This window comes from Schistocerca piceifrons, chromosome 11 (assembly GCF_021461385.2).
Source record: "Schistocerca piceifrons isolate TAMUIC-IGC-003096 chromosome 11, iqSchPice1.1, whole genome shotgun sequence".
NCBI classification, from domain to species: Eukaryota; Metazoa; Arthropoda; class Insecta; order Orthoptera; family Acrididae; genus Schistocerca; species Schistocerca piceifrons.
The window spans coordinates 2577888-2591710 of record NC_060148.1 but is presented as its reverse complement, the minus strand read 5'-3'; the positions used below and the strand labels follow the sequence as shown (position 1 = coordinate 2591710).

At 43.6% G+C, this 13823-nt stretch overlaps 1 long non-coding RNA gene across 1 annotated transcript; it reads right to left on the bottom strand.

Annotated features, from left to right (window-relative positions):
- Nucleotides 1-253: 253 nt before the first annotated feature.
- LOC124719909 lies at nucleotides 254-843 on the bottom strand. The gene is made up of 3 exons (XR_007006015.1): nucleotides 716-843; nucleotides 466-576; nucleotides 254-358 (listed from the first exon to the last, which is right to left on the bottom strand). It is a non-coding gene; the product is annotated as an uncharacterized LOC124719909 (long non-coding RNA).
- Nucleotides 844-13823: the final 12980 nt, after the last annotated feature.

Genomic DNA, 13823 nt, shown 5'->3' with positions numbered 1-13823 from the left:
CTGATCTTCTCTGTTGCTAAATTTTAACTCGACAATATTAAGAATATTAGCTAACTGTGTTTTGGTACTTACGGTTACTAGAAACTTTATGTTCCCTATTTGACCAAGCTGTTAATCATTGACATGGACAGTGAAAGTGAGACTTGCGTTAATTGTAACATACCACAGAACTCTCAAAAATGGCATTTCACTAATTAAAAGAAAATACACACTACTCAACTTTTTGACACAGGTCCACTCATTCGAATCGCTACTATTAATTTTATCACATAATACCTTCAACGAAAAGAATGATATTTTCCTTCTTGTGGTGTAGTTAAATAATCAGGACATTCTGGCAATAGTGCTGGTATTGCACCTATAAACAAATATTAATTCTCAGTACCTTACCATATAAACGAAGAGTGTAAGAGATTCTTCCAATAATTATATAACCTAACTTAAGTCCGTAAACGACCAACTTACCTTTCCTTAAACGTGGACGATCAAGAGGCGTGTAATTAATCTTCCAGTCTTAGCATCATATGACGATGTACTTCTTTCTATTTCGTGTGCATGGAAATGCAGCTCACAAATCTGTTAAAAATAATGGATTACGTTACGTTAATATGAGAAAAGTTTGGCCTATGTATACAGGTTATGTTTATAAATTACAATTAACACTCAGACTAAACAGAACCATTTCATAGGTTTATTTACTAAAGCTGCTACTTACCACAGAGTGATCTGAAGGGATGAAATTATCACGATGAACTGCTCTTATCCATTCTCTCCATGCATCTTCATCACGAGGGAAATGGAATGTACTGACTCTTTCCCGAGCAGTTTAATAGCCTCTACAAGCATGCATAAAGTCTTCTTTTTTTCCTTTACTGCATTTCGATCCCCCCCCCCCCCCCCGCCGTACGCTGCTCTGCAGCCTACAGACGTTAAAAACGTAAGAAGAAAAGAAACAAGAAAAACAGGTGATAAAATGGTGCTTAAATTGTAAAACGGTGGAAAATTGTGGAAAGTAGGCATACAGCATCTACGTGGCATGTTTATATGTTGAAGTACTATGAACACTATTACACTAACATTTCAATTCACAATCATATAACGGCTACACATGCGAATCAACCACGACAGCACATGTTGCCTTGTGTTTGTTATGACCCGAGTACTTACATCACGAGCGACTCCAAAGACAGTGTAGCGGCCTTGTTCCTAGATGGCCTTGCTAAAAGCAAAGCCATATCTTCTGTAACAGCGTCTTGAGCTGACATCTGTTGGCGACACCGAGCAACACTGCAGTATTCAAGCGCTGCTTATTTTACTTCGCATTGACAAGTTTAGCAGGAAAATATTGGAAGTAACATACATTATCGCAGGAATATCATTTAGTTATTTTTAATTTTCTAACAGAATTGCAATAAGTGGCCACATCTTTTGATTATATGTAAATGATATACTTCATACCCATAAAGTTTTGTGGTAAGGTGCTCGTTAGATATGGTAACAAAAAAAAAAAAAAAAAAAAAAAAAAAAAGAAAAAAAAAAAAAGTAGTCCCTCATCCGCCTTATCCTCTGTTACGCCCATCCCGCCTGGATCTCCGCCCCCCCTTCCTTTTATAAATCCCTCCAAATCCTTGAACGCCATGCTATCCGCCTTGCCTATCGCATCCGTCTCCCTTCCCCCACGCGGATCCTGTATGACCTTATCCCCTTCCCCCACCTCCTCCTCTTCCTCGAAAGGATACGAATCCTATACACCTCCCGCAAACTCGATCCTCCTCACCCGCTCGTCTCCCCGATCCTCTCCCACCCCCGCCCGCTGCCGCGCCTGTACTCCCACGTCCCACCTGGTCTCCATCTCTCCACCCTCCTTACCCTCTCCCAAGGTGGTTTCCGCCAGCTCCCCCTCCCTGATGATGTCCTCCTCCCCTGCCTCTACCCCTCCTATCAACTTTGATCCTCCCCCCCCTCCTGTGTCCTTTCCTTCAGGCACCCTCCCTCCCCCCCTTTTCCCTTCCCTTCTCTTTCCTTTCCCCCCTCCCTCCTACCCTCTCCTCCGGGCTTCACTCCCCCTACCTCCCTCCCCCTCTCTCCTTTGCCCATGGCATCTCTGCTCTCCCCTCTCCCATTTCCCCTTCCTCCTCCTCCACCTCCTCTCTTGGCAGGTCCCCGGACTCGTACACGCTGAGTGGACATTCGCGCGCCGGAGATCGTCGCCATCAGTGTCTCGTGAGTGCCGTCGTGTTTCGTGTTCAGTGTTCCCGTCATCCTCCATCGTTCACCTGTGCCATCGCCATCTTCAGTGTTAGTGCGTCGTGACAACAGTTTGTAGTGAATTTTCGTCAAGTGTGAACGGCTCCGTGTTTGTCTTTATGTGTCTACTGTTTTATTACCCACCGTTATGTTACATTTGTGTATTCTTTCTGTTCTATCTTTATCTCCTCTACGGCTGAAGAGCGGCGTACCATGCTGCTGACAGCCTGCCTGTTTGTACGGGTTTGACAATAACAATAAAGAAAAAAAAAAAAAAAAAAAAAAAAAAAAAAAAAAAAAAAAAAAGTGTTAGCTGCGTTCAGCATCAGCGATGATCGTAATTAATAATTTTTGGAGGGCTCGGATACATTAATTCGTGCCTCAGAATTGTTCATTACAAATAATTTCGCCATGTGATTGAGTGATTGCGGGTGAAGTACACAGCGTGGAGAGATGTACTCATAATTTTCTGTATTTTCAACTACAGCTAGGAACTTTCTTGGTCGATCTATCGACCACGGCCTGGCTACACATACATATCCTTCTTGCAACACATCTCCATCACAGCCGCAAATTGCGTCTTTTTCCCTTGTTGCATCTTGTTTATTTTTTTGTATCGAATTTCTAGCATACTTTCAAACTTCCTATTTTAGATCCTTACTTCGACTATTCTCCAGGTTTCGGTGGACTGTATGTAAACAGCACGATGCTGTCAGCCCAAGCAGGGGGATTCACTCAAAAATTCTTCCCGCGCTTCGTCTCATCCAGTGGAACTATCGAATTATGACGCAAAATTCCGCTGAAATGCCAAGAATATCAGCTTTCGTACCAACTGGCTCGGGATTAGTCTTCCCTCGCTCCTGTACTGAAACGACAATTTTTTCTTTCGCCTACGGCGCCAGTCTGTTCGTTGAGCTCAGCTTTGGAAATCCAGCCAGGCAGAAGACTGTGATTCTAACTCGGCCAGCTGCACGTAGTGTAGAGGAGTGACGCGAGAGAGCAGCAGCCGCCCGCTATGGAGAAAAGCCGGACTCGAGTAGTACGGATTGTCGCCGACAGATGGCAGGCGAGAGCTGCAGAGAATAAATCTCTGTGTAGGTAGAGTAAAGGCAAATTTCGGCCCACTGTGCGCTGATAATGCATTGACTTCCGCTGTACATTTACCGTGTCTAATAAAGAACTACACTCAACCGTCTAATGCACTGCTAAAACTGATCAGTGGCTTCATACGGAACATGCAACAAAGAATTCTTTTTTTCTTTATTGTTATTTTAAACACCTTGTACAAAGGTGGGTTCCATCCATAATACCGATTCCTACACCTTTTTCCCCTCCGCCGGTGTGCCCCAAGGCTCCGTCCTCTCCCCCCTTCTGTACCTTTTGTACACGGCGGACATGCCGCCGCCGTCAGCCCCCGTCCACCTTCTCCAGTTTGCCGATGACACCGCCTTCCTTGCCCTTGCCCCCACCCTGCAACGCTCTCAACGCCTTCTCCAATCCCATCTTGACCGGTTCACCGCTTGGTGCAACCAGTGGTTGCTCAAGGTCAATCCTTCCAAAACCCAGGCGATCATTGTAGGCAAAACCACTCCCTCCTTCCGCCTCCTTGATTTCTATCTCACCGTTTATGGCCGTCCCATCGCTCTCACCCCCACCCTTAAGTACCTTGGCGTCACCCTCGACCGTCGCCTCTCCTGGACTCCCCATCTCCAGACAATCCAAGCCAAGGCACGTTCCCGACTCCGTCTCCTCAAACTCCTTTCCGGCCGGACGTGGGGTCTGGACCCCTCCACCATCCTCCACACCTATAAGTCCCTTATCCGCCCTATCCTCTGTTACGCCCATCCAGCCTGGATCTCCGCCCCCCCTTCCTTTTATAAATCCCTCCAAATCCTTGAACGCCATGCTCTCCGCCTTGCCTATCGCATCCGTCTCCCTTCCCCCACGCGGATCCTGTATGACCTTATCCCCTTCCCCCACCTCCTCCTCTTCCTCGAAAGGATACGAATCCTCTACACCTCCCGTAAACTCGATCCACCTCACCCGCTCGTCTCCCCGGTCCTCTCCCACCCCCGCCCGCTGCCGCGCCTGTACTCCCATGTCCCACCCGGTCTCCATCTCTCCACCCTCCTTACCCTCTCCCAAGGTGGCTTCCGCCAGCTCCCCCTCCCTGATGATGTCCTCCTCCCCTGCATCTACCCCTCCTACCAACTTTGATCCTCCCCCCCCTCCTGTGTCCTTTCCTTCAGGCACCCTCCCTCCCCCCCTTTTCCCTTCCCTTCTCTTTCCTTTCCCCCCTCCCTCCTACCCTCTCCTCCGGGCTTCACTCCCCCTACCTCCCTCCCCCTCTCTCCTTTGCCCATGGCATCTCTGCTCTCCCCTCTCCCATTTCCCCTTCCTCCTCCTCCACCTCCTCTCTTGGCAGGTCCCCGGACTCGTACACGCTGAGTGGACATTCGCGCGCCGGAGATCGTCGCCATCAGTGTCTCGTGAGTGCCGTCGTGTTTCGTGTTCAGTGTTCCCGTCATACTCCATCGTTCACCTGTGCCATCGCCATCTTCAGTGTTAGTGCGTCATGACAACAGTTTGTAGTGAATTTTCGTCAAGTGTGAACGGCTCCGTGTTTGTCTTTATGTGTCTACTGTTTTATTACCCACCGTTATGTCACATTTGTGTATTCTTTCTGTTCTATCTTTATCTCCTCTACGGCTGAAGAGCGGCGTACCATGCTGCTGACAGCCTGCCTGTTTGTACGGGTTTGAAAATAACAATAAAGAAAAAAAAAAAAAAAAAAAAAAAAAAAAAAAAAAAAAAAAAAGTGTTAGCTGCGTTCAGCATCAGCGATGATCGTAATTAATAATTTTTGGAGGGCTCGGATACATTAATTCTTGCCTCAGAATTGTTCATTACAAATAATTTCGCCATGTGATTGAGTGATTGCGGGTGAAGTACACAGCGTGGAGAGATGTACTCATAATTTTCTGTATTTTCAACTACAGCTAGGAACTTTCTTGGTCGATCTATCGACCACGGCCTGGCTACACATACATATCCTTCTTGCAACACATCTCCATCACAGCCGCAAATTGCGTCTTTTTCCCCTTGTTGCATCTTGTTTATTTTTTTGTATCGAATTTCTAGCATACTTTCAAACTTCCTATTTTAGATCCTTACTTCGACTATTCTCCAGGTTTCGGTGGACTGTATGTAAACAGCACGATGCTGTCAGCCCAAGCAGGGGGATTCACTCAAAAATTCTTCCCGCGCTTCGTCTCATCCAGTGGAACTATCGAATTATGACGCAAAATTCCGCTGAAATGCCAAGAATATCAGCTTTCGTACCAACTGGCTCGGGATTAGTCTTCCCTCGCTCCTGTACTGAAACGACAATTTTTTCTTTCGCCTACGGCGCCAGTCTGTTCGTTGAGCTCAGCTTTGGAAATCCAGCCAGGCAGAAGACTGTGATTCTAACTCGGCCAGCTGCACGTAGTGTAGAGGAGTGACGCGAGAGAGCAGCAGCCGCCCGCTATGGAGAAAAGCCGGACTCGAGTAGTACGGATTGTCGCCGACAGATGGCAGGCGAGAGCTGCAGAGAATAAATCTCTGTGTAGGTAGAGTAAAGGCAAATTTCGGCCCACTGTGCGCTGATAATGCATTGACTTCCGCTGTACATTTACCGTGTCTAATAAAGAACTACACTCAACCGTCTAATGCACTGCTAAAACTGATCAGTGGCTTCATACGGAACATGCAACAAAGAATTCTTTTTTTCTTTATTGTTATTTTAAACACCTTGTACAAAGGTGGGTTCCATCCATAATACCGATTCCTACACCTTTTTCCCCTCCGCCGGTGTGCCCCAAGGCTCCGTCCTCTCCCCCCTTCTGTACCTTTTGTACACGGCGGACATGCCGCCGCCGTCAGCCCCCGTCCACCTTCTCCAGTTTGCCGATGACACCGCCTTCCTTGCCCTTGCCCCCACCCTGCAACGCTCCCAAGGCCTTCTCCAATCCCATCTTGACCGGTTCACCGCTTGGTGCAACCAGTGGTTGCTCAAGGTCAATCCTTCCAAAACCCAGGCGATCATTGTAGGCAAAACCACTCCCTCTTTCCGCCTCCTTGATTTCTATCTCACCGTTTATGGCCGTCCCATCGCTCTCACCCCCACCCTTAAGTACCTTGGCGTCACCCTCGACCGTCGCCTCTCCTGGACTCCCCATCTCCAGACAATCCAAGCCAAGGCACGTTCCCGACTCCGTCTCCTCAAGCTCCTTTCCGGCCGAACGTGGGGTCTGGACCCCTCCACCATCCTCCACACCTATAAGTCCCTTATCCGCCCTATCCTCTGTTACGCCCATCCAGCCTGGATCTCCGCCCCCCCTTCCTTTTATAAATCCCTCCAAATCCTTGAACGCCATGCTCTCCGCCTTGCCTATCGCATCCGTCTCCCTTCCCCCACGCGGATCCTGTATGACCTTATCCCCTTCCCCCACCTCCTCCTCTTCCTCGAAAGGATACGAATCCTCTACACCTCCCATAAACTCGATCCACCTCACCCGCTCGTCTCCCCGATCCTCTCCCACCCCCGCCCGCTGCCGCGCCTGTACTCCCATGTCCCACCCGGTCTCCATCTCTCCACCCTCCTTACCCTCTCCCAAGGTGGCTTCCGCCAGCTCCCCCTCCCTGATGATGTCCTCCTCCCCTGCATCTACCCCTCCTATCAACTTTGATCCTCCCCCCCCCTCCTGTGTCCTTTCCTTCAGGCACCCTCCCTCCCCCCCCTTTTCCCTTCCCTTCTCTTTCCTTTCCCCCCTCCCTCCTACCCTCTCCTCCGGGCTTCACTCCCCCTTCCTCCCTCCCCCTCTCTCCTTTGCCCATGGCATCTCTGCTCTCCCCTCTCCCATTTCCCCTTCCTCCTCCTCCACCTCCTCTCTTGGCAGGTCCCCGGACTCGTACATGCTGAGTGGACATTCGCGCGCCGGAGATCATCGCCATCAGTGTATCGTGAGTGCCGTCGTGTTTCGTGTTCAGTGTTCCCGTCATACTCCATCGTTCACCTGTGCCGTCGCCATCTTCAGTGTTAGTGCGTCGTGACAACAGTTTGTAGTGAATTCTCGTCGAGTGTGAACGGCTCCGTGTTTGTCTTTATATGTCTACTGTTTTATTACCCACCGTTATGTCACATTTGCCCATGGCATCTCTGCTCTCCCCTCTCCCATTTCCCCTTCCTCCTCCACCTCCTCTCTTGGCAGGTCCCCGGACTCGTAGTTTTAATCTGGCAGGAAGTTTCATCTTTGTGTCTTCTTTGGGGACTATTCCTATAATCTTCTCCAATTTACACTAAAACTGTGGCTGACATTATTAATAAACACTTCCTATCAGTAACTCAACAGATTCGTTGAAAGCCCAATGTTTATGAGGCTTTAACTCTTTGTCAAGCAGTATACTGAAACACAATTTCAAAAATTCACCGTAATCCTGTCACTGTAGAAGAAATTCAAAAAATGGTCATGTCTCTAAAAAGTAAGAACTCTGCAGTGGTTGACAATATATCTAGTATTTTATTGAAATATTCTTCTGTGTGGATAAGGGACATTCTCTGTTATATTTTCAATGCTTCCCTTCAGAAAGGTGTTGTTCCCAGTAGACTTAAGTAAGCTATTGTGAAGCCCCTGTACCAAAAGGGCGATAAAGCTGAACTAACTAATTATCGACCTATCTCTTTGCTGACAGACTTCTACAAAATTCTAGAAAAGCTAATACATGTAAGAATTACTGATCATCTCATGAAGAATGGAGTTCTCAGCAAGAGCCAATTTGGCTCTCAAAATGGCGCAGTCTTTGCACTTGTAAATGAAGTCCTAGAAACCCTTAATGGAAAAATACTTGCACTTGGTGTCTTCTGTGATTTGTCCAAAGAGTTTGACCTTGTTGATCACCAGATTCTCTTGCAAAAAGCAAAATTAGTAGGAATAAGTGGTGTTGCAGCCAATTGGCTACAGTAATACCTCCGAGACAGGAAACAAAAAGTTGTCTCGAATAGCTCGGGTGGAGTATGTGACGTTTCCTCACATTCTGAGTGGAGTTCCATTACATGCGGAGTGCCTCAGGGCTCAGCTCTTTTGCCACTATTATTCCTGATTTTTATAAATGATCTACCATCACGTACAAGTCTGCCGTGTAAATTTACATTATTTACTGACGATACCACAATTTTTATGGGCAGTAGAACATACAGTAATCTTGAGGAACTCATTAATCACATACTCTCAGATGTGGTTAAATGGTTCAAGGTGAATGGTCTCTCATTAAATTCCAGTAAGACCAGCTTTATTCAATTCTGCATAAGAACAGAAAAAGTGAGAGAGATAAGAGTGACATGTGGTAATCAGCCAATAGAAAGAATGGAGACAACGAAATTTCTTGGAGTGCACATTGGCAAGAAAATGAACTGGTCTTCACATATTATAGATCTCTCTAAAAGGCTCAGCTCTGCTATGGATTGTCACTACATGTGTTGAACCTAAAACTGCAAAGGTGGCATACTATGGCTATTTTCACTCACTCATTGAATATTGCGTTATTTTTTGGGGCAACCAGCCGTTAGCAAGGAAAGTGTTCATTGCACAGAAGCGAGCTTTAAGAATTATATGTGGATTGCGCCCAAGAGACTCGTGTAGAGACAGCTTTAGGAAATTTAAATATACACAACTACATGCAAATATATTTTTTCTCTCATGTGTTTTCTTTGTAAAAATATAGAGATATTTCAACCAAACAGTAATTATCACGATTCATAACAAGAGTAAGTTTAAGAAAGCACTAAAAATATTTCTGCTAGAAAAAGCTTTTTACAGTCTAGATAAATTTTTAACTAAATAAATTGTAAAATTTTACTATTATATAATACAAGTCGACATAATGCCACTAAGAATGTTATTTAACTTGAGCTCTGTATCTGTTTTCTGTAGTACTTTAATGTATTTTCTTTTTACTGTATTGCTGCTCAAAGAATTCACTGTATAAATTTTCATATAATCATGTACTCAAATGTCTGTATATGCTATAAGATTATCATACTGTACTTGTGAAAAACTGACTCGTTCCACGTCCTTGTGAACCCAACACAGTTGGACCTATGGAACACGAAATAAATCAAATCAAATCAAATCCGAGTGTTCGGTTTTCGAGGATGTTTCCTCAGGGAGGTGGATATTATTTTCGGATTCTTCTGTTGGCAATGTTTAATGAGTCTCATGCCATTGTTGTTGACGAATTTATGGGCCAGGAAATTGCCTGGTATTCCTTTTCTCTGCCAATCTGGGCACTGAAGTCGCCTAGTAATATGTTTGTGTCTTCAGAATGAGATTTTCACTCTGCAGCAGAGTGTGCGCCGATATGAAACCTCCTGGCAGATTTAAACTGTGCTCTGCCAACTGAGCTACCCAAGTTCGACTCACACCCGTCCTCACAGCTTTACTCGCAGGAGAGCTTCTGTAAAGTTTGGAAGGTAGGGGACGAGGTACTGGCAGAAGTAAAGCTGTGAAGAGGGGACATGAGTCGTGCTTGGGTAGCTCATTTGGTAGAGCACTTACCTGCGAAAGGCAAAGGTCCCGAGTTCGAGTCTCGGTCCGGCACGTAGTTTTAATCTGGCAGGAAGTTTCATCTTTGTGTCTTCTTTGGGGACTATTCCTATAATCTTCTCCAATTTACACTAAAACTGCTTTACCTTCTGCAGATCTCTTATTTTCAATGTTCGTGGTTTCATGTACATTAATTAGTGTATATTTTTTGTTTGCTCCCTGTATGCACATTGTCATTAGTCTATTACTTGTGGGGGTGACTTCTTTAATCGAATCAACTATGCTCTTGTGAGTTACTTCGTTACTATTTGCACGTGAAATGGATGAATTTTAACTTGTAAATTCTTCCAATCTCGTCCCTGCACATTATAGATGAGATTAATTTAGGGACTACAAAGAATTATGGCTGTTGCTGTGTGATATGTTAGTATCCTATGTGCTGACCCAAGCACCTCAGGGAAATAGTCTTCTGCCATAATTTGTAGTGTCTGTTGTCAACCAGGAACTGTATGCAATAACTGACATTCAAACCCGTTGTTTGCTTGTCCCAGTGTGGGCTTGCACGAAATAAGCGCTACACTGTTTCATAAGTGTAATGTATGTTCTCCAACGTAAACTACTCCTAACCGCCCCTCCCCCCCCCCCTTTTAACTCCTCAGCAGAACTGCTCACTGAATAACATACAAAAACAGTTTGTATTGATCTAGCAAGAACAGAGTAATACGGTATTTGTTTCACACATACTGTTTGAATTCTGAACTTAGGTTTCAACTATGCTGTGGTTCCACTTTCTCAGAGTTCAAATTATTCTCTGAGGGTACGCTTTTTGGTTTTACCTTTGGGTGACATTTCTCACTCTGAAGTCTGTTTCTTCATAGGATATTCACCTAAATACTGAGTAAAGAATTCAGTGCTACGCTGTGGAAGCACACAGCACAGCTGAGACCAATTCAGCAGGTGCTTAGTAATGTGTCTTGCAAATTTGTAGCAAAATTTAACACCAGCCTAGATACTAATCAAACATTCACTCCAAAAAGTATTAAAATGCTTCTGTACACTCGCATTGCTTTTAAATGTATTGTAATTTTTTATTGTTTGTTGTAATATGTTAGCCATTGCCTCTGTGTCTTCTGTCATTGGATATTCCACAACTTAAACATTAAATTAGTTTCATGGACCAAGTGCTGATGACAGGGTGTGAGGGGGAATTAGGTGGTATTATTTTAAATTACTACAGTATATATATACAAAAACAAAGATGATGTGACTTACCAAACGAAAGCGCTGGCAGGTTGATAGACACACAAACAAACACAAACACACACACAAAATTCAAGCTTTCGCAATCAACCGTTGCTTCATCAGGAAAGAGGGAAGGAGAGGGAAAGACGAAAGGATGTGGGTTTTAAGGGAGAGGGTAAGGAGTCATTCCAATCCCGGGAGCGGAAAGACTTACCTTATGGGGAAAAAAGGACAGGTATACACAAAAAAGGACAGGTATACACTCGTGCGCACACACACACACACACACACACACACACATATGCAGAGATCTCTGTCCAAACTCTTTGCCTTTACAAATGCCTGCTTGTGTCTGTGTATGTGTGGATGGATATGTGTATGTGGGCGAGTGTATGTATATATTTGTTTTTATGGACATAAGATATGTAAAATTGAAAGAGAGGGATTAACTCGAAAATAAAATCTTGAAGCTACTAATTTTTCTAGGACAGACCTTAATGTGAACAAAATACAATCAAGATTTGATGAAGCAGCCTGTATTCATTTTCCATCAAACAAATTAAAAGTTTGTGTTAAAACCTTTTGTTTGAGTAGCAATACAGTAAAAAGAAAATACATATTTTCTTAGAATCATTAAAGCACTACAGAAAACAGCGACAGAGGACCTACTGCTCATTAAAAAGTGAAAAGTTTCACTACTGCAACAGACAATGAAAGAATTTGATTGTTGCTTCTCTGGTTTGAATTATGTACAAACTGGAAGTGTGTGCTATTTCCATGCAACAATATTATTTAAGCTGGATATTCCCCAACGATGTAGAGAATGTGAACTTGAATGTTTGAAGGGATCTGGTATTACTCCAGCACAGCTGTACCTTGACAGCTAGGCATTGTCACTTCCTGCACTGGAGCATCTGTTACAGTAATTTTCAGTGAGGGATTTTGTATATTATAGAAAAGATGAGCAATCAGTAATGAGAGTTTTTCTAGCTTTCACTTACTGCCAAACATGATATTTTGGTTCCATCAGAACATTTCCACCTCGTTATGATTATGTTAATCAGATACTGAAAACGGAGTGGTAACTGCTGTGTGATGAGCGATTTGTACTTTGCTTCGGTGTGCACTCCTCACCTCACCCTGACAAACAATAAAAATTTCACTGAAATTCATCTGGAGAGAATAGTAATGTTTCTTTCATAACACACTGAATGCAAAATGTGCATCGATGGGTTTTCACCACCACACTGGCGGGCAAGCAGCATCACGCTCTGCTGTGGCCGTTGGCAGTCAGAGTGTTAAATATAAAATTATGGGAGTAAACAAGTTAAATGAACTACTTCATTCTTTTGTGTCTAAAATGTAAAGAGGTGTTTCCAAATATTGTATGAAATGTTTTGCAGGTCTCTAAATGATTCACTGAAACAGCGAAATAGCAAGCTAACATTTCGTACCAAATACAATGTACCAAAAGTCGTGGTTTGTTATCCACTCTGGGTAAACCTTCATCAGTCCATTTTCAATGAAAATATAAATTATATGTCATTATGATGTGAAATGTTTTACAGCGTCAGAAATTGTACATTATGACTTTTGCATTGATATACAAGAAGACAAAGTCTATTGCATTTCAAAATTCAGCATTTTGATTTGAATTTTCATGGGACTATATGTGCAAATTAACATTGAAACCACACTAATGGGTAGCTGTATCGTTTATACATTTAAGAAAATAAATTAATGAAAAGACAATTATTTACTGTACTGATGAAAATGGAAGAGAAATGTACACGCACTCTTACATGTTATTCTGTTAAAGGAAACCAGAGGACAAGAAACTGGAATTAACACAGCTTCCACTGCACCCTTGGCCATCTCGATTGTTGACTGGTAATGGTGTGAGCAGGGAGGGAAAACTGGACAAGGTGAGGCCATGTATAAAGCCCTGCAAACTTATTTTTCTAGTAGAAGTACCATTGCTGTGCACAGGTTAGAATAATAATAGTTAATTATCCTGAGATGTGTTAATATGTTTCCAGACGTTGCAGACTTGTAAGTTTCCTCTACAGTCTTTTGGTTTGTCATCTCTAACCATCATCACTGAGTGTAGCAAATGTGAAAGAAATCAGATGTTTCAATTGAAAATGTATAACTTTTGTCTTGTTTATTTAGAATTAATCATTGACATGTGTGTTCATCACATCCCTCACAGAACTGACCAAATACCCACTTCCAACGCGTCTGATCTGAAATAGTTTTCTGGAACTTAAATAAGTTGTTTCAACATTTGCTCTCATTGAATCTACCACTTGGAATAGCTGCTGACTTTCAAGGTGTTAATGAATTATTGGAAGGTTCTCTGTCGTGATATACATGCACCAGTAAATGCACGAGTGAATACATACAAAAGGAATAAACCCTTCCTCTAATATGCACATTGCAACTGGGGGGTTAAAAGTGTCTTACACAGACCGATAACTTCGAAGAGTGGTTGCCAATTTACGACTTTAGCTTTGTTTTAAATGTATGTAGATTCAAAAATCTAATATTTGTGTGTGCTGCAAGTTTATTGCGACACAATACAAATACCATTCAGGAATTTGAATATGAGTGGGAAGTCTATGTGAAACACATATAGTAATCTGTCATCATTATATATATAACAATTTATTGAAATTTACTGTAGCTACCAGATACAAACATCACAAGTATTGCCACCAACCTTCAAAGGACTTCTTCACGATCTTCCAA